Here is a 21,907-nt window from a genome sequence, read left to right on the forward strand (position 1 = left end):
AAACCTGCCAACACTGAATGCTACAATGTTTGTTTTGCTATTAGGCCATGAACCACGGCTTCTCCCTCAATTATTCTTGTACATACAAAGCCTGATCCTGAGCACCTTTGCTATTTCTGCATATTTATGCACATATATATACTCCATGTGACTTCAAGTCATTTCATCATGCCTTCACTGATTTTTAGCAGTATTGCTTTTTGCCCTCTTCATGGCTGGAACAATTAAATAGAAACAAATGCTTGAAATCAGCTTGAGGTTTACATTTAAATAGGCAGACACAAGCACAAACAATTCAGACACTGCCACTTTAACCCTGTGTTGAACAGCTCGGCACCTTTTGCTTTTCTGTTTCACCTTGCACCATACACAAAATGTTTAATTATTTGAGGATTAATGGAGGTAGTTTATAATTAAGCTGAAGTATGAACTGATGTCATCATCTCAGTATGATGATATACATTTTTATGCCAAAGCACCTGTTGTTTTGGAAGGAAGCAGCTGATATCATTATCGACCCAGCCAGATAGCCTAGTTTCCTGCTGCTTAAAAAATTATCCTAAGGGTTACCTAAGTTGGGGTAATACAGCATTTACTTTTTCATGCCCAGGGTAGGAGAGAATGAATAAAATTACATTATTCTGTCAAAGGTAGAGGGGGGGATGGAGGTGCATTTGCTAAAACAGCTGATACTTATTTGCATGCAATAGAAACCCTGCAATTTTTTTCATGCATGAATATACATGCAAAATGATAGATAACAGATATGTAAGTAAATACAGGATTGGGCAACAGCCCTTTATATAGCACAAAGGAGAACATCCTCTGCTTTGCTGTGGAAATTTTTCACCATATGATTCACTCTGACCACCATAAAGCAAAGGTTAACACCAGCTAGGGATTTCTCCTGTTAGAGTCAGTCAGCTGCCACCCCATCCCTTGTCCCTGAGGAAAAGAGCTTGCTGGGGTGATGTGGGGAGATCTGTGGCAGAGGCACTCTGTTACAGCAGGTATTTTACAGCCATGAGGTCATTGCAGGATCTCATGCCAACACTGTAAATTAAAGCTGCATGCATGAGGACTAGGGAGTGCTGAATACAGGATCCTTAACCATCCTATGGAGACCCAAGCCTCCATTCATCCAAGCAGTGCGCTAACACAACATGGATTCAAGCCCAGAGTGGTTTTAGCGTGCCTCCAACTATCAGGTTTTCCTCTGATTTGTGGCAGTATGCCAGTGCTGTTCATTTAGGTCATCATTAACCTGCACTACTGTAAGTAAAGCTGAGATGCAAAACTAGCAAACACAGCTCTTCAGAATCTTTGACTCTACCCTGATGGTCCTTTTTTGGCTTTCTCAGCCAGGCAATGCCACATTCACCAGATTTCCCTCTGGCAATAACCTCTGTTGTGCAATTCTGAGCAAGTGCAATCTAATGTATTTTCTAGGGCCAGGCAGCTACATCCAAGCAATATTTGGAGAAGTGTAATAAATAACCACCCAAGAGGTTGGACTTGATCTCACAGGTCTCTTCCAACCTCAGCAGTTCTGTGATTCTAATACTTAATTGATCCTCAAAAATATGACAATACAGATACACTGACTATTTCATAACACCTCACTGGAGTCAACATGGCTTTTTTAGCACTAACAAGCTAAGAAGTTTGGAGACTTCCATTTGTGTTACAATCTGTACTACATGCAATAGATCAATTGACGTTTTTAAAGGTATTCTCACTGAACTTCTCATCAGATGGGAAACGAGGTGTAGTAGCTTCCTGTCAGAGGAATACATACTGCGATGCTGTATAATACCAGAACATTAGAGATCAAATTAGTGTCCTAATGGGCTGGAGTTCAGTATCGTGACCATTGTGATGTTGTACACATTAGTTGCGTGCGTGCGTGGGGGAGAAAGACGCTTGTCTAGATATTTATGGATATTGAAAGCTACAGCCATCAGTGGTGAATGAAGCTAAGTCTTACCCTAATCTTCCTCTGACTTTCAGATCATAAAACTACCCTGCAAATTAGGTTTTCAGCGAGTTATTTAATAATACAGAGAGCTATGCTGCCACACCAAATGTACAGTAATTGCCTGTGGGTATGCAGCATGTTTACAGCTGGTGCATTCTGAGCCTTGAATGCTATTTCCCTATTTGGTCGACTTCAAAGAAAATACTGCTTGCTGTTTCTCAAGATACCCAGCATTGGTATCTGACCAGCATAATGAAATGCTGACCACAGATAACAATACAAATTTATTTTCTTCGTTTCTTTTCTTTACAAACTGCAGCACACACTTCCTCTAAAATTAGTTAGGGTAAAAGGAAAATGAGAATTGAAAAGTTTGCCTGTATTTATAGAAATTAAAGCCATTATTCTAAACAAATTCATAGCCAGCGGCAATGTAAATATTTCCATGATAATAAAAACTGAAATCTGTCCTGCAATTCCACGAATTATAAAGCTATTCTCCACAGCACACCACTAATTAATTCCAATTTTGTATCCAATTACTCCAATCTGCAAGTTTCACTTCCTTTGCAATTTCTTTGCTGAAAACCACTTTGTTTTTAAAGAATGAACTTTAAAAGTAAAGCCAAAACAAAATTAAAATTGAGCTTTCATGTCAAGCTACAGGGAGAAAAGCATGGAGATATAGATATATATAAGTGTTTACATGCAGTTCAACCTCAGAATTACATAAATATTTCTTCTGCAAACTTGAGCTCACGGCTTCCACCATTGCCACATCTTCATTTCAGGACTGTTAGTTGATGTTGACTTGCTGGAACGAGTTCAGAGAAGGGCAACAAAGTTGGTGAGGGTTTTGGAACACAAGCCCTATGAGGAAAGACTGAGGGAGCTGGGGTTGCTTAGCCTGGAGAGGAGGAGACTCAGGGGTGACCTTATTGCTCTCTACAACTACCTGAAGGGAGGTTGTAGACAGCCGGATGTTGGTCTCTTCTCCCAGGCAGCCAGTACCAGAACAAGAGGACACAGTCTCAGGCTGCGCCAGGGGAGGTTTAGGCTGTATGTTAGGAAGAAGTTCTATACAGAGAGAGTGATTGCCCATTGGAATGGGTTGCCTGGGGAGGTGGTGAAGTCACCATCACTGGAGGTGTTCAGGAGGAGACTTGATGGGGTGCTTGGTGCCATGGGTTAGTTGTTTAGGTGGGTTGGATTGGTTGATGTGTTGGACGCGATGATCTTGAAGGTCTCTTCCAACCTGGTTTATTCTATTCTATTCTATCAACGATGACTACTTAAGAAATATTGTGCTCTTGAACAGTTTCTAAACAACTCCTCCCACACTGCAATTTCAGGAATATTTTATGCATGTTAATCTATAGCTCATACTCTTTGACAAAATTTCTGGAGTCCCACTCATTAAATCTGTGACAAGCTATAATCCACTTTAATGCTTATTGTTTGCTTGTCTAAATTCTCAACCCACTGGCTCAATGAAAGCACCATCTAAATATTGTCTGAATGAGAGACAGTGGGTTGAGAATTTAGACAAGCAAACAATAAGCATTAAAGAAGTGGATTATAGTTTAGTAGAAGTTTTCTGTATAAAAATCTGCCTCAACCCCACTCTTCACATTTTCTGCCTTCAAAATTCTTTTTCTTCTGTAAACTAAGATAAGATTGCATCACAGAATAGCCAGAACTCCTTTTCTTCTGGACACTGACTTCTACAGTAGCTGAAGATACTGGGCCAGCTGCAACAACACAAAGCATCTTGGATCAAGGACAGCAATTGCCCTTCTGTTTTCCCTTTTGAGGATGTTTATTTTGTATTTTACTTCTATGAAGACCAAAAAAAAATGCTTTTTGGATCTAATGCTTACATTCTGGCAACGTCTGTACAAATATGCAATTCTGTCTGTACAAACATTTTGCTGCTTCTGAACTAAAAATAAAATGATTTTACATAAAATCTTGGGAAAAAATGTGAAACAAAGTGAACCGTGTGCCGTATTGTACTTTGGAACACAAGGCTAAATTCCTCGCTGGTATAAACTGATGTAGGTCTATTGAGTTCAAGGCAGCTATTCTAGCCCACACTAGCAAGAAATTACAGGGCAGCTTGGATTTGTTACATAGACTAAAGTGCACTAGATGATTAGAACTACCAATTAAACTATGGATTGTGTACGTGATTCCTGTGAACACATGGGTTGAGTATACACCACCAGAGATTAATTTTAGGTTTCTGTTATAATATTCTGGAGAGGCAAATAAAGCCTTGCTGCTTTGCAGGAATGGGAACGTGTTTCTTAAGGGGTGACAACAGCTCCAAAGATGACATCTCTAACTTTAATATTTGTGTCTCACATGCTATAAATCATGCAGCATTCAGATTCAGCTAAATCAGTGTAATCCTTTATCGGCATATTATTGGCATAAAAATGCCATTTTCCAGCTCCAGCTGAAGTTTTTGTGGTTAGAATAAACTTTATTAGAATAAACCAAACCAGGTTGGAAGAGACCTTCAAGATCATCGTGTCCAACCCATCAACCAATCCAACCCACCCAAACAGCTAACCCATGGCACCAAGCACCCCATCAAGTCTCCTTCTGAACACCTTCAATGACGGCGACTCCACCACCTCCCCAGGCAACCCATTCCATAGCGCAATCACTCTTTCTGTATAGAACTTCTTCCTAACATCCAACCTGAACCTCCCCTGGTGCAGCCTGAGACTGTGTCCTCTTGTTCTGGTACTGGGTGCCTGGGAGAAGAGACCATCATCCGCCTGTCTACAACCTCCCTTCAGGTAGTTGTAGAGAGTGATAAGGTCACCCCTGAGTCTCCTCTTCTCCAGGCTGAGCAACCCCAGCTCCCTCAGCCTCTCCTCATAGGGCTTGTGTTCCAAACCCCTCACCAACTTTGTTGTAACTTTGGTGTTACAAAATAACTCAAATACTACAACACTAAATATAAAGTAAACCAGTCATTTTTTGGTCACTTCCCAGCAATTTATGATGCATCTTTCTTGGTGCCCAAACAGAAATTTAGACCTCCTTCACTGCTAAGGAGGGGGAAGAAAATGAAGTTCTGGAGAACAGCTTGAGAATTAGATTAGAGAAAAGAATCCGACCTGCAAAAAAGACACTAGGGGCAGGGCATATGGTTTTTAGGCTGTTATTTTAACTACAGACAGCTAATCTGAATTCTTCTGTTTTAAAAGTTCTTTTCCTCTACACTGTGCTCAAAAGAAGTCCAGCATTAGAGGCTGAAAGCCTTTTGGTGTCCTCAACATAAAGAATGATACAACCAGCCTTACTTCATGGCTACACCTAGCTTACCATCACAACTACATATCCCAGTAAACACTTGGAAAGAAAAGGAAAATGAGCTTTCTGTTCCTGTCCTCAACTTTTACTACTGTAGAGACCTGAACCTTTCAGTATCTTGATTGATAAATGTGCTTTTCCATGGCTATTGGAGACAGTCATGTGGAAAATCAGTGCAAATGATGCATGTTTAATTGGGGCACTACCAGAAATCCTGCATATCTGCCAACCTCTCTAAGAGAAATTTGAATCCACTTTGAAAGTCAACCAACAGTTTCTGGCAGAGCCAAAGACATTCAAGCCCATGAGAGTAAATAAGTAACATACTCAATGGCTTGAGAAAACATGAGCCATTAGAACTGCTTCAGCTCCTGTAAAGCTATGGCAAAGAAAATACTAAATTACATTTGGTTCAAATATTGATTGGTAAAATTCATTCTTTGTTGTGAATATATCAGCAAGGATCATGTAACAATGGCAGACTAAATCTGCAGATGGCATAGGTTGTGTTTCATTTTGCTGCTCGCTGAGAAACTGACTTCACAAACTCTTTGTTTGTGTCCTTCTTTGTGAATGCAACCATCATAAGCACAGGCAAGGACTTTCTGCTTCCTTGGTTTTATACTCTGAGCCAGAGTCACTGGGGAGAGAAAAAAAAGAAAGCTCTAGAGAAAACCTTCCTGAGCATTGTGCATCTGCTCAGTTTGGAGGAAAATGGCAGCTATTTGCAAATTAATTAACTGTAGGTGAGCTCTTTCAAATGACCATATTGCTTCACATAGGAGCAAAATATCAGTCAGATAAAGCACATCCTATATAATCTGATCTCAGATAATATTGTGCTATGGTCATGAACTGTCAAGCATTTCAGCAAAAAGACACAGTGATACCTTTTGTGCTACAAAAGCTCTCAGAAGCCATACCAACAAGACATTCGCTGTGTCCCCACCTGAGTGTGTTTCATCATTGAGACATTCGTGTGCCTATTAAAAATACATTTCTGTTTCTAGACAACTTGTGGCAACAGGTAAAGACATTTATGGCTAGGAGGAGCTGCTTGTTTGCTGAGCCTGTCAGAACACTTTTGTGTCAATAGAGAAAATATATGTGCACAGCTCTAATGGGGATCCCTTTATTGTAGTACCTTGTCATTTCGAGAGCGCCTTGCCCTCCGTGCCCTGTGAGCATTTTTTACAGTCAAAATCAACATGCCTGAGTTCTTGTTTCCAACTTTCAGTAATGTTTATTATTGTTTGTCAGCAACTCAGCTCTGCTGGAAAAACCTCCGTTGGTGAATAATGAAGTCATTCCCACAGTGACTGCTGGGTTCCAAAATTTTCAGCACTCTACCTATGGCTATTTAGCTGCACATGAGAAGCGCAGAAAATCTTACTTTTCATGGCCCATAAATAAACACTCAATCCAACACTTCAGCACATTTCTAATTGTAATGCAGCGTGTAATGTTTCAGTGCACAATACAGATGTTTTCAGTTATTACAAGAAGAGGAGACAATGATGGTTAAGTACGTGTTTGCATTATAGTCACGGCATGAAATCATTATGTTCAACTTTCCTGATCATTTTCTTCATAGAAAAAAAATCAAATCCTGTTCAGCCATCAGTCATTACCACATAGAACAAGTTGCAAAAAGTCAGAGACATCCATTTAGAGCCAACTTACTTATAGCAAAACAAAGGGTAAAAGCTCTGTTTAAGCATTGGACTCCTTCTGTCCTATTTCCCTGTTGCTAACCATATAGTAGCGCTTAGCTGAAATGAACTCAAGGGGTACTAGGATATAAGCAAGAGCAGAGTTGTCCTGTGGGATTTTTATCCTCTGTGATAACAGCCCAATCAGCCATCTCCCTTCATCCATCCCTTCCAGGGGTTTAAGAAATGACTGTCCTCAGTGGAACACCAAATTGTTCTCTCGCTAACACTAGGGTACTACCAAGGCTAGTTCTTTGATATTGGTTATCATTAGCTTTTCTCTGCTTTCAGTCCATTCTTTCTTTCTCCCTCACCCTTCCTGATCACCCATCTCAGTGGTCTTTTGTAAAGTTAAAAAACTACCCAACTAAAACTTTCTGCAGTCATTTCCTCTCCTATTCTAGAGCGATCTCCCTTTATATCTGCTTAACCCCAGTAAAACATTACTTGAGGAGAATAACTCATTAGTTCACTTATGAAAAAGCTTGACTTCACAAACAGATGTTTTTATGTATGCTATTTGTAAGCACAAATTACTATTTTGGCTATGTGAACATAAACTGTAAATATCTGGGCAACTCCAGACCACAACTTGAGACCATTTTAACTTTAGAAAACGAAAACCTTATATGGCAATATGATTTCATATTCCCACATTGGCAGGGCTGACTTTGTCTCTTCAAGAAGACATAGTATTAAACCATCTGTGATGTACAAACCATAGAATGATTTTGGTTCAAAAAGACCTTTAACATCATTGAGTCCAACCATTATCTAACTTTACCAAGTCATACAATTGGCCTTGACCCATCAATCCAGCTTGTCCAGCATCCTCTGTAGAGACTTCCTAACCTCAAGCAGGTCAACATCGCCTCCCACCTTACTGTCATCTGCAGACTTACTGAGGGTGCATTCAATCCCTTTGTCCACATCACAGACAACGATATTAAAGAGACCTGGCCCTAATACTGAGCTCTGGGGAACACCACTTGTGACTGGCCACCAACTAGATTTAACTGCATTCACCACCATTCTTTGGGCCTGGCCATCAACACAGTTTTTTACCCAGCAAAGAATCCACCCATCCAAGTCCTGAGCAGCCAGTTTCTCCAGGAGAATGCTGTTAGAGGCAGTGCTAAATGCCAAGTAAACAACATCCATTACCTTTCCCTCACCCACTAAGCAGGACCTGCCCTTCATGAACCTGTGTCAGCTGGGCTGATCACCTGTCTGCCTTGCACATCCTGCATAATGACACTCAAGATGATCTGCTCCATGACCTTCACTGGCACTGAGGTTAGACTAACAGATCTGACTCACCCTCTTTAGTTTCCTGGATCCTCCTTCCAGCCCTTCTTGTAGAAGAGTGTCACTTTTGCCAATCTCCAGTCAGCTGGGATCTCCTTGGTTAGCCAGGATGACTGATAAATGAAGAGTGTGCTGGTGAGCACTTCTCTGGCCTTCTGCCAAATGGATAGCATCACTCCCTGGGCAAGCTTCAGCACCCTCCTTCCACACTCTTCTTCACAAACTACCATGCCATACTCTAACTGATGTCCCACACTCTGCTTACCTGCCCAGACCTGGCTGTTGCACTCTCTCAAGGCTTCTTTTATAGGTATGGGTGTGGTCACTGTTGTCCTGGCAATGCCCACACCTGGTTAGTCTCTCCCATAAGAGCTCAGAGCTCCTACTGCATCTATCTGCACTTCACTACAAAAGGAAAACTTCAGAAAGCCCCCCCTGTACACTGAGATCTACTCCTCACTGGTCTGATTCCAAAGCAGCTGTTCTTGGCAACTGGCTGATGAAGCTTCAGAAGAGTTCTGACATTATTTACCATTGGTTTGTAAGGTACTGAAATGAAAGCTGAGTGATCTGAAGTGGTCAAAACCATCACTGCAGCAAGTCATACAACTAAATTAAGCAAGCTTTAAATCTTCTTGTTATGATTTTCTTTCTTTAAATACAGACCTGATGTGAGATGCCAAGCCAGAGATAATTCAGATGCAGAGCATAGTTTAAGTTTGCTTTTAAATCTAGCAAACTCCATAATAAGTTGAACCACATGGAGAATGAAAGAGAGCAGGAGGTAGTGACATTAGATATATTAAATGAATGTATTTCAAAAGAAAAAGTAAGGCAAATGATTTCAAAGACTTAGACCTGAAAGAAAACTTTGACTATCAGATGAGTGCTGCTGATGAGATAGTGATCAAAACCTCAGATTTCAAAACCAATCACATTTCAGATCCAGGTAAATTTCACATTTAATTGATAGAATGATTTTACTGCAATGATGAGCTTGGCCTAGTTTGAATGTGCATACATGAGTTAAAAGCTCAAATCTTGGAGAAACTCTGGGAGAAGAATTTGCAGTAGTTAAGTGACATGGCTTGAAACTGCAGTTGACTGAGCTGATTGTTAGAGATAATGTTTTCCAACAGATTCTGATTGTAAATTCTGATTTCTGACTGTAAATCACTTACAAACAAATGATTTCTTCAACTGAGTTTATTTGTAAATATTGAACAAACTAATTATGGAAATTTATTTCAGTCTATTGTTTATCCCAAGTCACGCTTCTCACACCTCTGTAGCATGAATTGCTAGAAACCAACTGCAGGATAATAGAAGTCTCTGTGGAAAACTTTCACTTAATCCTTTCTTCCTTCTTCAAGTAGCCTCTAACAGCACTTTTGGATAGTGTTCCAAACACTGAAGGAAGAGAAGCAAAATTCAATGAGTTGTTGCCAAAATCACTCTGCAACTTGTTTAAAGCAGCCTTCCAAATGGGTTTCTTCTTGTAGTCATTGCCTGCAAAAAAAAAATGTTAGTAACACTCATTACTTTTCAATCAGCAGTGAATATGGCTGAATGCTAGTCAGTAAATAGAGTGACATTAACCCTCTTCTTGATATGGGTCAGAAATCAAGTCTGAATTGCTTTAATTTGTTCTTCTTCCACTACTATGGAGAAACAAATAACTTTTGTGAACAAATGTCATGGAATCGTAGAATTATTAGAACAGTTTGTACTGGAAGGACCCTTAAAGATCACAGAGTTCCAAACTCCCTGCCATGGGCAGGGACATCTACTAGATGAGGTTGCTCAAAGCCCCATCCAACCTGGATGTCATGTAATGTGCGGGGTTTATTCCTCAAAGCTCCGCTTTATGTCAGTGTTCTTTATTTAGCGTAGTATGTCAACTAAAGTTCATTATAGTCTTCTTGTCACCTGACATAAAGAATAAAGACAGAATGACAGAATCAAGAAGAACGAGAGGTATGTCTTTAGTGGAAATACTTGTTAAGAATAGGCTAACTCCTATGTGAACCACTTATTTTCAGAGCACAAAATTAGCACAAATGAGAGGGAAAGATGCAGTAAAGGATATAATAAGAATCTGAAGAACAGTATATAGGCAGTAGGGGATATTTCTCTGAGTACTGGTATATATTTAAATCTTGCTGGCCTCTATTCTACACAGCTACATGAGACCCACAACCCTTGAATTCTTTACCTTTGATTACCTGTAAACATTTAAAGCAATTCTTTAAAGCAAACTACTAGGAATCATTGTGTTTCATCATGCTTCACCAACTTCATACTGTATCATGCATAGATTATCTTCATGTTTAGTGAAAATGACTGTAAACTACTTAAACAATTAACATAATCTGGTATGCTGATACTGAAGTGAAGTATAATAACGATCTAAATTAGGCTTATCAACAAAGTAGTCAAATCCATTTATAATCCTGAAATTCCACAGTAAAAATGGAACAGACTAACAAGACAACACCTTTCTCAGGGGCAAACTACCAGGAACAAGAAAGTCACTTTATACTTTATACTAACACATCTAACCAAAACATGTTAGTAGCTCAAGCTTCAAAATAAAGTGTGTTTTTATTTAAACATGCAAATTGCTGGTGAGCTAAGGATATATTGCAGAGCACAAATTCCTCACAATCAACAATTAATATATTTTTTTTTTTAAAACCTGGAGAAAAGCAGCCAAACCATCTGACAAAAGCCTAGGGCAGATGTAGCCCCATCACTACAAATGACTGCAGAGCTTACAAAACAAGCCAGATGCTGCTTCTGGAAGGATTTCATCTATAATACTGGAACGGCATGACAGCCTATCACAACTCATGTTTGGCCTAAAGGTGTGCAGCACTGGTGGAACGGGCAAATAATGAGAGGGATCAGGAGTGAAGTCTTAGTTCTAAATAAAGGCAGGGGGAGGGGGGGTTGTGGCTTAATTAAATTTCAAAATTGCATTTGTTTTACCTGCAGACACTGGCACAGATAATGATTCTATAATATGCTGTTTTAATAGAACTAGTTTGTTTGCAGTGTGGTATTCATGTCCAAATATATTGAGTCTTCTGTGGTGTCACTCGGGATTGGGTCAAATGTAGAGAAGATGAGTGTCTCCTTCATGTATAATGAAGAAATTTGCCCATAAACTCTCTAGCAGATGCAGCATCTGCGTTGTCAACCTCCTTCCTCAGACAGGCATGTAGCTGGATAATAAAATAACTGCTGAATTGTTGTAATAGGCTTTACAAAAAGGTTGAAAATACACAGTGAGCAAGATGCAAAGATACTCGTAAGGGTAGTACAATCCATCAACTGTGTCTTCATTTTCCCTTCCAGATTCCTCTGCTAAGAGGCTGCTAAGCAAGGCTGGAGACAGACACCTAAAACCACCCCCTGGTACTGAGATTTTTAAGCAGAGAGACTTAGTAATGCCTGAGTTTGCTCACATGGTGCTTCTGTTTGACCAGTCTGAAGTTATCTCTATGATAATTTTGCCTTCAGGAGCAGTCATGGCTGTGTCTACCTTCAGTTTAGCCTTTCCACCAACTTCCATCACACTCTTCTACATGCATTAAATGATACCTAGAAGGACTATTTGCATTTTGTTATTTTGCTGGTTTATGACTTCAGATTTCTCTAATCAGGAAAAAAAAAAATCATTGCAATTCTGAAAGGTAAATAAAACCTTCGCCTCTTTGTGACATTTAGGAAAGCTACTTCATTTCCAAATTGATTATCATAAGCCTAAGTTTATCACCATCAGGAATATCCTTAAATATGTTTGTGCTGCCTCTTGAGAAGCTGAAGCAAGTCATAAAAGATTTAATGCAAGAAACTTGCAGAACATCACAGGCAGGGAACAGCAGAAGAAACCATCATCTACTATAAATTTGGTCTGTTCTGGGAACTTCAGGAACAAGTACAATTCCCACAGGCACACTTTTCTTTCTTTGCCACCTCCTTTTTTTTCCTTGCTAATAATGAAAGTTCTTGATGAAAAATTGGTCTCCCACACGGTATTACTTCGTCAGTTCACAGCAGCACACAAGTGCCCAGGTCTCATAAGCGCTTCCATGAAAGATCTCCAACTTGCAGGTAGACACAGCAACAAGTGATTCTTTCAAAAGGAGAATTCCTGTCTTAACTTTACTGATTAGAAACATGAGAGGGAAACAAAGTGCCAGTGGGGGACTTGGTCCTTTTACAATGATAGTTTAATGCCTTTAGGCAACTCACAGAAGTCAGAGAAGGTATGAATTTCCCATAATAAATAGCATGCCACTGGATTCTTTCACTCGCTTATATCCCAGAATAGACAATGCCTAATATGACTGGACCTACTCCCTCTGAATTGGTTGTTGAGTATGTGCTAAACTTGATGTATGGTGAGGATACCATTATGGAGATGCTATCTTTGGATAAGGAAGCAACCTAGCAACAAGGAAGCGTTGTGCAATATTCAGAGAATGGAAAAATCAAGGCCTTAATCAGCTGGAATCTGTGTCCTGCTGCAATTTGCAAATACTCTATCTCTTGGTTATTGCCCTTCTTAGGTGGGTTCCAAAATCCTCAAGGATCAATGTGAGATGGGTTTCTCTGCTCTCTCTCTGTTCCTGCACATTATTCCAGTTGTGGCCACAAAAGGAAGAGGACTCTCATGTCGGAAGTGGATTTCAGCTAGGAATCTGCACTCAGTTTTGGAGGTATTAGTTGAAATTAGTTGCCTTGCTGGATCATAACCCAGAAGCCCAGCCCTTAAAAGTGAATGCCTTCATACAGTCCTGACTGTGCAGTTACACAGACACATCCTCGTGCAGATCAATCCAGCTCTGATCACAAACTTCTCCTTTTCTAAAGCCAAGGAAGGCTCAGCAGGCTGCATGTGGATGTGACAGCAAGGAACACCACAGCCCTGCAGTACAAATTCTTTCTTGTTCCTCTCTTAGAGATCAGTCAGGACAATTTTTGTGAATACTGATAAAACCTTTCTTAATGTTTCCAACACCATTCAGTCTTTCTGCCATCAAAGACACCACATAATCACCATCTTTTTAAACACAGTGTTTTCTGAACACATTGCCTTGTACAGCGTGCAGCCAACATGGCAAAAATAAGTAAAAAGGGTGAAGTTATCAATGGCAGTGGCATATCAGTGAAGAAGTCACAGTTTGTCTGTGACTCTATTAACCAACAAAGGGAGATAGGCCAAAAATTTTGTAGTGCCTGTGCCCTGGCTCCTTCTGGACTCCTCATCTTTGTTACATAAAATCAAATCACTCAGGTTGGGAGGGTCTTCTGGGAGGGATTTCTGTGCATTTCTGTCTCTGTTGATTTTGTGTCAGAGGATGCTACGACCTTCAGTGCTAGCAACCACAGTATCACTACTGATAAACACTAACAGCCAGCTAACTGCATAGCTATTAATCAGTTATTCTTAATTTGCAGGCATCACGTTGTCTGTCAGACATAGATACAGAAGATTAGAGAGTTAAACCAAAATTACCACAGAGCATAAAGATGGCTCACAGACTATTCAGCTGTGAAACAGCAAGGCACAGGGATCACTGCATTCATGTACATCTTCTGTTCTGTAGATGTCTGCAAATAAAGGCCTTAGTGTATATGAACAGAAGGGCCCAAATCAGGTAAATTGGGTTTTCACAGTTTTCAAACTGTTTAAGAGATCCTTGCTACGTGAAAAGCAATTTTAGGCAGAGGAATTAGGACAATAGATAAGCCCTGACTTCATCTTACCTGTCCTACTGAAATACAACACCCGTAACGCATGCACACATGTTGACTCGGGGTTGCTTGTTACTCACTCTTTCCATGTACTGCCTGATGCATCTTTGCCATCATTCATTATTCTTAACAGCTATATCAAGTGTTGCAATTACTGCACAATGCAGATTTAAGCCTATAATATTTCTGGATGGGAGAGAGAAAAAATAATATATTAAGTGCTTGTGATATCTTTATGTATAAGTTTGAGAATCATTAAATAGCTGTCACTCTTCCTTACTCCTCAGCATCAATTACTCCACTCTGGTTTTACTTACTCCACTCTGTATAATGAGTCCCTAGAGCATGTTTCATTGCAGGAGAATGAACACATTCTTTACTTGCGGTCAGTGGGATGTGGTTAATTTGAAATCACTTAAACTATTATATCTGTCAAGCGTGGTTATTTTATTTTCAATTCACATCAGTGTTTTAGTATGCATGTCGGTTACTGGGTTAAACTGGCAGATTAATTTCCAAGCCTTCTGTTGTAATGCTCTTTATCACTGTCTTTACATGTAGACTCCTGTTGAAAGTTAATATGTTCCCACTGAAATTTACTTCAGAGAAATCTACACTGAATATAAACAGTCATATGATAAACAACACTCACCACTGACTGAAAGCTGGCCAAATCAGTGGACTTGCAGCTTTTCTCATGAAAATCTGGAATAGCTGGGGTTTTTCTTCAATTGTTCCATCTGTTGGGAGTGCAATTCATAAGCATTTGTGGCAAAAAGAAAGAAGTTCAATAGCGAGGGTCTCTTTGACACATTAGGCTTTTTTTCTGATATGTTTACAGATTGTATTGCTCAAAAAAAAAAGCTGCAGGCTTAAGTTCAGTGTGAGCAGATTCACAATTCACACTGTTTGGGGTGGTTTGGTTGGGGGGGGGGGAGGGGGGTCCTTTTCAAAATATTGTGACTTGAAATTTATAAACAGTCAGAATTCGAAGATGCTGAAATAGTGACTTGCACAGCCACTAATAAGATGGTGCTCATACAGAGAATTAGAGGAACCGCCAATGGGCTTTTTATTACAGCAATATTGTACATATTACATGAATAAATTACATTGTTGCATTATGCAGCTGCTGCATCATCAGTTTGAGAGTAGACTGCGATCCTAAGTATTCGGGGATGCAAGCTCATTATCTCTAAATCCATTTTGGTTACAGCCACAATATGATCCCAGCTAAAATGCTTTCATATAACACATTGCATATACCTATGCGTAATCAGGTACACGGCTCAGAGATGGACTGATGAGTATAGGTGCCTAATCAACTTCGAGAAAAAAAGAGCCCTGCTTCTCCCAATCACACAAAATCTTTCACTTGGAAAGGTTATTAGGAAAACTGTATTACCCATAAATCCATAAAAATACATAATCCATAATACCCATAAAATTACAAATCTGCCTATGTTGTGAAACATCATTTGCTTTATTTGAAAGATATCAGTCAAAAAAAAAGATGCCTTTATGGAATGACAGTTCTGACTGGAAATGAATAAATAAATAAATAAGGGGAAAAAAAAGAAAAACAAAAAACCCAAACAGTTTTCTCTCTCTCTTATTATGATGATAACTGCTAGTGTTTGAATGCTGCCAAGGCACTTCTTGCAATTCAGTTGGTTTTATTTTCTGCACACTGTTCTCTCATCCCATCGAATGCAACACAAATCTTAATGTTCTCCACAGCTGCAAATGTTTGCCTAAGACTTGTAGATCTGCATTTACATATTTTATATATTGATGCAAATATCTCTAGCTCGGCAAATAACATGCTGTCAGTTCCGTTCGTTTTGTTGGATCCCTGTTTGTTTTCATTGCCATTCTTCACTTTGCTGGAACTGGGTTTATTTTCATTGCTATTGTTAGTCCCCTCTCCTGAAAGCACATCGACATCCCTTGCAACACCCACCTGGCTCATTGTGCTCATCCTGTGGCTGGAGAAATCCATCAAGGTTTTACAGCTAGCTTTAAGCTGGGCAATGTTTTTACTGCTGGGCTGTTTCTAGATAAGAGTGTTTGTCGTATGACTTTTCCACATTTCTTTGAAAGGCTCCTAAAAGCTATCATAATCACAGAGATAACAGCTGTATCTTTTTTACACGTACATAATAAAAACAGGCGTGAGAGAATCACACACTTTTCATCTAAACAGTCTTAGAATAGAAATGCCCATAATTTATAATCCAAATTTGAACACTAATGCTTTGAATCATCCTAGACAAATTAAGACCTAAGTCTAATATGAAGTGATTAGTATATCAGAATGCATATATTAGTAAAGGCACTGGATGACCATCCAGGACTTACTGGTCTTCTATACACTAAAGACTGTGGCCCAGAATTGACAAAGCAGAATCAGAAAAGGAAAAGCTTTGAGGCAGCGTTTCCCCTGCATCTACACATGTTTCCATGTAAGAAACATCCATGGTACACTTGAAGGAGGGAAGGGAGCAAGGAAAGTGTTGATTCAGCCATCAATCATGTGTCACTCCCTCTCCTCCATTAAAAGCAGAAGCATATTTTTCCTTGTAATTATTTAAAAGTATGGAAATCCCATATAAATATCTTAACACTTTGCACCATGTGGACTTCCCTAAACTTCAGGCTAATACAGAATGATTCCTGCACCTCCCAAATGCTACCACCTTTTAGGAGCAGTCAGTAGCTTCTCATCCACTGAAGCTGAGAAAATATACATGAATCCTAAAGAATATTACAGCATAAAGCAAAGACACCCAACATTAAGTCGCACAACTTGGTCCTGCTTATTAGGCCTTTTTGGTCCACATGTCTGAAGACATGAAATTTTAATGCAGGCTCTACATATAATTGACTCTGCCTTTTGTGACATCATAAAATCATAAAATATGTTTTCCATTATCCACATTAAAAAAAAAAATAGAAAAGGTGCCTAAAGAGTGTCAGAGAACACTTTTGTGTGAAAATCTGCTCAAGCAATTGATCCTGGAGAGAGAATAAGAGGGGTGAGAAATGTAAATCTGTTAATGTAGTTGGCAGTATTCATGCATCTCCATGGAGATACATATACCAGGAAAGAATGAAAATTGTCCTGCATTTATAGGTAAGACTGTCAAGGACCATCACTGATCTGCTATCCAAACCTAAATCTACTTCAAGTGGCAAAGTAAAGATATTCTCATTTTTCTCTCGGAATATACCTAGGATTTTTAGGAAAGTAAAGAACAGCTGAGTGGATAGCCTGTTTTAATTCTTTGGGAAGATAAAACTGGCAAAGGGAATTATGCTGTCATACCCATAAAACATAGACACATACATACATATCTATGTATATATATGTGTGCGTGTAATACATATATAGAGATATGCACAAATGTGTATCTATATAATAATAGTAATACATTCTTGACTATGCACTATTGCACTATTTTTCATACTATATTTTGTAAGGCCTTGAGTATATTCAGGAAAGAAAAGAACAGCCATTGCAAATAAACTTAGTCCACAATAATGATGTTACAAGGAGGGAAGGAGACGTTTGGGGGTTTTTCTTCATTTGTCTTTGAATCAAAAAGTGCAAAAGGGAGCTGGATTATGGTCACCTTTTGCTGACAGCAGTCATAATTGGATGTGAAAAATTTTGATTGCAAAGATTACTATAGGCAAATGAGAATACCTTTCAGAATGGAAATGACTAGACAACCTTGGCTTAACTTTTATCACATGCAAACTAAAAAGGCAATCATCTGAATGGTAGTGTCTGATCTCTGCATGTCTCTTTGGAGTCAGTCAGTAACCAGTACTGTGAGCAGCTGTAGAAAGTGAATTTAATTTTGCTTGTATGTGTGTGTGTGTGTATAAAGCAAATGGGAAGCTGAATTTTATTTCTTTTTTTCTTTAGTTCCTGAGCACCAGAAAAAGTTGGCACACAAGTTGCCTGCGGTTACTGGGGTAAAGCAGTTAATGTGCAAGGGTTTTTTCTTCCAAGCTGTAGTGAAAGATGAAGAAATCCCATATGGGCCACTAGTACAAAGCAAGCAGACAGTAACAGGAAAAGAAGGGGAAAAAAGTGTGTAAGGGCAACAGAGGGAAATAAGATTGAAAGAACAAAACATCAACATTGTTAGTCAAACAGACAGGAGGGAGGTATTGCCTGCTGACCATGTGTACCAATGCCAAAGAATCTAAAAAAATCAGCATCTGTGGTATTGAATGGTCTCTCTCTAGATCTGAAAGCCAGCAGCAGATTGTTTTTATTGAAAGAAAAGGTGTCAGCAGAAAGGAAGGAGCATACACACATGGAAACATTTGCTGTAAGAAGCCACTTGAAAAACAACCAAGGAGCTGAGTGGAAGAAACATCTGTGAAACATGCAGCAAGACCACCACTAGTGCTTCAGGGAAGAGGTGGGAACAGAAAGAAATACACAAGCAGTGTTGGACAGAGCAACTTGTCAGAACGACAAGGAAATGTCAATGGTACTTTCAAGAAAATCTAGCATCTTGTGAGTCTGAGGGGAAAAATATTTTGTCACCCTTGTGAGGGAGCAAGGGAGTACTCTTTGTACTTATGAAGAAGAAAACAAATTACACTCATTGACTGAAGTCAAGCAAGGAGTGTTAGTTTCAAGAAATGGCATTCTTCAGGGGATATATTGGCAATTCTGCCTAGTAGGATCAGGATACTTTGGGTGCTTTTTACACAGGATTGCTTCTTGGTTTAGTAATGTGCAAAGTCTTGATCAGCTCAAGAGATTCCAGATTACCACCAGCAAAACACAACGGCTGTGTATTTTTGGGGTCAGTGAAAGCAGATGTGATGTGTAACATCAAGGAGGAAGAAGTCCTTTACCTTTTAGTTGTCTGGCCTTAATTTTATCATTCAGACTTTTTTGATTGACAGAAGAAAGCAAAGTCTTCATCATACCACAACCATATCTGAAGTCAGCAGCTATTCCTCAGGAAGACATCAGTCTAGATACAAAATAACCTGTCTTTATCCCAAATGAAAAGAAAGCATTGACTGGGAAAAACTTTAGTTCTCCGAGTTTGAGACACTCTTTACACAAAGTCCTTAACTGCATTTCAGCATTACTGAGAAATGGTGTAGGAATGGTTATTTTGCCAGCCAACTGCTACATGGAATTTCATGGAAAGCCCATGTGCCTCTTAAGGAGGTGGCATAAAAGATGAGTTATAATGTAACTGATTTCTGCCAGATCATCTCTCCATTTGCTCACTGCAGAAAAAACAAACTATGGAATGCGAAAGCACTTTGAAGTGACTGATGATCTGGCTGCTTATTTACCACACAGAAGCTGACCTTAGTAAAAAGTAAATGAAGGAAAGTGAGAAAGAGGGACTGGATGCCTCGTTCAGACCAGTGTAACGACAAAGCTAACGTTTAATTCTTCACAAGGGGTGTGCTCTTGTTCTTACACACAGGTCAATGCCAGCTCTCAAAGGAGAATAACATTGAGGAAAAAAAGTCTTTATACTTTAATTTTCTACAAAATATATACATATTTAAATAAATTTTGGGGGGGGGTTGCAAACAAAAATTATTTGAGTTAATATAATAGTAATAATAATAATTGCAATAACAGTAGTAGTAGTAATAGTAGAAGAGTAGTAGTAGTAATAATAATAATAGCAATGTTTTTTCTTTCTTCCTCCACAGGCTAATAGTTTTTGTCATGATTTGCTTTTTTTTGTTATGAATTCATGAAAAAAAATCCACATTCAGTGAAACATAAAATTTAAACAACTATGTGAATAGAAGAAAAAAAAACAACAGTCCAGAGGAGAAGAAAGATTCTTCAGAAACAAGCAATCTCTACCTGCAATAAGTTTTTTTGTACTTAGGGGCAAGCAAAGATTGTTTTGAAGTAATTACAAGACATTTATACAGTTCCTGATAATTTATGACTGAAGAATTTTTGACTGAACAAAAAGCTGTCCTTCTTAGTGCAGCCTTCCCCAAATCACTTGTTAATGAGTCTTTATGTTTTTCAACATCAGATTTTCTCTTTAAAAAAAAATAAATCTAACAGAAACTATGACTCTTTAATTTCTTTGCTTAATATTGTCTGATGTATCGTTGCTTATATTTCCCTTTGTTGTTGTTATATAGAGCATAGCCTCCCTGCACCCTTCAAACACACTCACAGACTGGGAAATTGACAACCTGCTGCACCTGCACTCGGTGAGCATCTAGAAAGCGGGGTGGGTCCCAAGGGTCTTGGAGCATCAGATCATTGGTTTTGATTCACTGAAATCAGTCCTGCTTTAGGAGAGAGGTATGTCATCTCACACATCTAAACCTTAATCCAAATGCCTGGCAGAGCATACCGGTCTTGACAGGTACTGAGCCAGCTTGCCACTTGGCAGATTAAAAAGGACTGCCTCCTGGAGATTAGATGGCTTGGCACAGCAAGAACACAGAGGTCAAACTATGATGTTTGCCATCCAAAAAAGATCCTCTCATTTTCCCACTCTATTGCTGTTCCCTGGATAAGCATTTTTGGCCTTTTGCCTTGGTTTGAAGGCAAGACTTGTTAGGATTTAGCCTGAGGGACATGCTTTACTGTGAAGGTCAAGCTAGATTTTGACTGTTGTGAAGCCCTGATATGGTAAGGTCATATTCTTTCTCGTTAGGGCTGATCTCTCAAGGCTCTAGGTGACTCCTGGTACATCATCAAGAATGGAAATTATTCCACACCTTGCTGAGACCAATTCCTGATGGTTTTTTATGTTCCAGCTTCAGGAACTACAGGCAATTTTCCTTGAGATTGCAGCAGAATAAAACACAGACATTTTATTTCATATAGGATTTCAGGACATGAACATTTGGATTTTTCCCAGCAATTGTCTTGACTGCAACCCATGATTTGCATACTTAATCTTAATCATGTATGTTCTTGAAATAGACATAGTTAGGCTCTAAAAATATTGAAACCAGACTTATTATAAGGCATTTAATTATCAATGAAACAGCAGACTCTGAAGAGAATCCTATTGTCATTTCTCTAACAATTTTTGTCATGCATCAGCAGCTGTGTATTGTTTACTTTTTCTGGAGCTAACATCAGTATTCCAATGATGCTTTTCTGGTCTGGGCACTCCCTCTGCCTGTTTGGTACTCAGTGGCACACTATCTCTGCATCACACATTTGTGAGCACCAGACTCTTTGCAAAGAAGTTTCCTAGTATGTTTTGTAGCTCTGCTCAGAGCCAAAGCTTCAGCACCAGCACAGAAATGCATTTTCACAATCTTCTGTCTCAGTCATTTGGGTATTGCCATGGTGTGATAAACACTTACCCCATCCTCAAGTCAGGCTGCTGAGGACAGCATCATTTGACAATTCCAAATTCATAATGCTCATCCTGTGCTGGATCCTTCATCCCTCTTCATGGTATCTTTTGTCAAAACAAAGTATATCAGAATCAAACAGCTGTTCTCAAGTGTAACAAAAGAAACTTGCACAATATGTTTTTCCCTCCATATGTTTTTATTCTTCATCTGTCTTGTTGCAACAGACTGCACAATAGGGTGGAAGTTTTATCTACCTAAGAACTCACAGTTCATCCAGACCTCATATAACCCATTTACAGCTACAGTATGTATCAGCAGCTCAGTTTCTTATCATTGTGAAGAAGTTTACAGGAATTAAGAATATAGCTGCTCTTCCAAAAGCATTACAGACAGCTCAGACATTGGTGTGAACAGCCCTCTGATTGTGAAGTCAAAAAGGATACATTTCTTTTTAAATTAAATCAGA

The 21,907-nt window shown here is 39.2% G+C and overlaps 1 long non-coding RNA gene across 1 annotated transcript; it reads right to left on the reverse strand.

Annotated features, from left to right (window-relative positions):
• Window positions 1-9,401: 9,401 nt before the first annotated feature.
• Window positions 9,402-21,531, reverse strand: LOC137444716 (uncharacterized). The gene is made up of 4 exons (XR_010988229.1): window positions 21,448-21,531; window positions 14,747-14,834; window positions 14,175-14,280; window positions 9,402-9,837 (listed from the first exon to the last, which is right to left on the reverse strand). It is a non-coding gene; the product is annotated as an uncharacterized lncRNA (long non-coding RNA).
• Between the last annotated feature and the right edge of the window lie 376 nt (window positions 21,532-21,907).

This window comes from Melanerpes formicivorus, unplaced genomic scaffold (assembly GCF_026170545.1).
Source record: "Melanerpes formicivorus ecotype bairdi unplaced genomic scaffold, bMelFor1.0.p_v2 SCAF_12, whole genome shotgun sequence".
In the NCBI taxonomy this organism is placed as follows: Eukaryota; Metazoa; Chordata; class Aves; order Piciformes; family Picidae; genus Melanerpes; species Melanerpes formicivorus.